Source organism: Babylonia areolata, chromosome 20, assembly GCF_041734735.1.
Source record: "Babylonia areolata isolate BAREFJ2019XMU chromosome 20, ASM4173473v1, whole genome shotgun sequence".
Taxonomy (NCBI): domain Eukaryota; kingdom Metazoa; phylum Mollusca; class Gastropoda; order Neogastropoda; family Buccinidae; genus Babylonia; species Babylonia areolata.
This window is the reverse complement of record NC_134895.1, coordinates 43,945,732-43,948,231: the sequence shown is the minus strand read 5'-3', so window position 1 is coordinate 43,948,231 and position 2,500 is coordinate 43,945,732. Positions and strand designations below refer to the sequence as shown.

Below are 2,500 nucleotides of genomic sequence, written 5' to 3'. Positions count from 1 at the left end.
TGTCAGTGTGTGTCTGTGTGTGTGTGTGTGTGTGTCTGTGTGCGTCTGTGCCTGTCTGTGTGTGTCAGTGTGTCTGTGCATGTATTGATTGACAAGCGGGAGGGGGGATCGGGGGTGTGGGGGGAGGGCAGGTAGGGAGGGTAGGGAGGGTAGGGCCGTCGCGGACAGTTAATGTTTGAGCGTGCCAACCACAGCTGTGACAACTTCGCCTGTCTCCACATACCCCCGCACCCCCCCCCCCCCCACTCTCTCTTTCTCTCTCCTCCTCCTCCTCCTCCCCCCTGCACACACAAACTCTCTCTTTCTCCCTCTCTCTCTCTCTCCTCCTCCTCCTCCCCCCTACACACTCTCTCTCTCTCTCTCTCCTCCCCCTCCTCCCCCTACACACACTCTCTCTCTCTCTCTCCTCCCTCTCCTCCCCCTACACACTCTCTCTCTCTCTCCTCCCCCTCCTCCCCCCTACACACCCTCTCTCTCTCTCCTCCTCCTCCTCCCCCCTACACACTCTCTCTCTCTCTCCTCCCCCTCCTCCCCCCTACACACACTCTCTCTCTCTCCTCCCCCTCCTCCCCCTACACACACACACACTCTCTCTCTCTCCCTCCCTCCTCCTCTTCCCCCCTGCACACACACAAACTGACTGGTGTCGCAGTCGAGAGAAACAAAAAGGAGAGAGGCAGGCAGACAGACCAGTCAGTGAGTGAGTCCTACAGCGTTTGATCTTCAACTGCGTTCACTGTGTGGTGTGTGTGTGGTGTGTGTGTGTGTGTGTGTGTGAGTGTTCACACTACCTTTTGAAGTTGCTGCGGTGCGGAGTCTGTACGATCTGGTGAGTGCAGTGTCACAGATAATAATTATCATGTCCGTGCATGCAGTCAGATCCTCCACCGACGCAATGGACAAGCTACTATTGATGACTATAGTACTGAACATTCCCGTAGACTACTACTACTACTACTACTACTCTACTAAACCTACAAGGCTTGAGCCTGATATGGTCAATCGTTCCGTCATCTCAACTCAGATTCGAGTAGCGCGGATAAACCGTTGCATGACTTGCAAAAACAAAGCCGTAAATACGTGATAGTGATGAACTTGGTGAGTTGCCAATGTGTGTGTGTGTGTTTATGTTTGTGTGTGCAGTCTACATGCCAAAGGTGAGTACAAGTAAGTGTCATTTGTACAAGGCAAGGCGGTCGTGTGTGTCACTCTGATGCAAAATTTTGATATGATGCACTAGTGTGTGATAATGGTGAGATAGGCCAGCTTCTGTGGAACCAAAACTAAATAGGTCTGTTTGTGTAAAACTAAACGAAATAGGTCTGATTGTGTAGAATTAGACACATAGGTCTGCTTGTGTATAACTAAACGAAATAGGTCTGATTGTGCAGAATTAGATGAGATAGGTCTGATTGTGTAGAACTAAACGAAATAGGTCTGATTGTGTAGAACTAGACGAAATAGGTCTGATTGTGTAGAATTGGACGAGATATGTCTTCTTGTGTATAACTAAAAGAAATAGGTCTGACTGTGTGGAACTAAACGAAATAGGTCTGCTTGTGTATAACTAAACGAAATAGGTCTGATTGTGTAGAATTAGACACATAGGTCTGCTTGTGTATAACTAAACGAAATAGGTCTGATTGTGCAGAATTAGATGAGATATGTCTTCTTGTGTATAACTAAAAGAAATAGGCCTGATTGTGTATAACTAAACTAAATAGGTCTGATTGTGTATAACTAAACGAAATAGGTCTGATTGTGTAGAACTAAACGAAATAGGTCTGATTGTGCAGAATTAGATGAGATAGGTCTGATTGTGTATAACTAAACTAAATAGGCCTGATTGTGTATAACTAAACGAAATAGGTCTGATTGTGTAGAACTAAACGAAATAGGTCTGATTGTGTAGAACTAAACGAAATAGGTCTGATTGTGTAGAACTAAACGAAATAGGTCTGATTGTGTAGAATTGGACGAGATATGTCTTCTTGTGTATAACTAAAAGAAATAGGTCTGATTGTGTATAACTAAACTAAATAGGTCTGATTGTGTATAACTAAACGAAATAGGTCTGATTGTGTAGAATTAGACGAGACAGGTCTGCTTGTGTAGAACTAAACGAAATAGGTCTGATTGTGTAGAATTGGACGAGATATGTCTTCTTGTGTATAACTAAAAGAAATAGGTCTGATTGTGTATAACTAAACTAAATAGGTCTGATTGTGTATAACTAAACGAAATAGGTCTGATTGTGTAGAATTAGATGAGACAGGTCTGCTTGTGTAGAACTAAACGAAATAGGTCTGCTTGTGTAGAAATAAAAGAAATAGGCCTGCTTCTGTAGAACTAAACGAAATAGGTCTGCTTTTGTAAAACCATACGAGATAGGTCTGCTTCTCTACAACCAAACAAAATAGACAACGAAATAGGTCTGTTTCTGGACAGCCAAACAAAAACAAAAAATAGACATCGTAATGATCCCGCTTCTGTACAGCTG

The 2,500-nt window shown here is 44.0% G+C and overlaps 1 protein-coding gene across 2 annotated transcripts in view; it reads left to right on the top strand.

Annotated features, from left to right (window-relative positions):
* The window catches only part of LOC143295022 (uncharacterized), a 46,830-nt gene that overhangs the window by 16,990 nt on the left and 27,340 nt on the right, over positions 1-2,500 (top strand). Inside the window, exon 1 of one of the 2 annotated variants that reach the window (XM_076606563.1) lies at positions 705-829. The exons of the other annotated variant lie outside the window; for it this stretch is intronic. The gene's annotated coding sequence lies outside the window, so the exon portion shown is untranslated. Of the gene's footprint in view, positions 1-704; positions 830-2,500 lie in introns of those variants that run through there. 2 annotated transcript variants of the gene reach the window in all.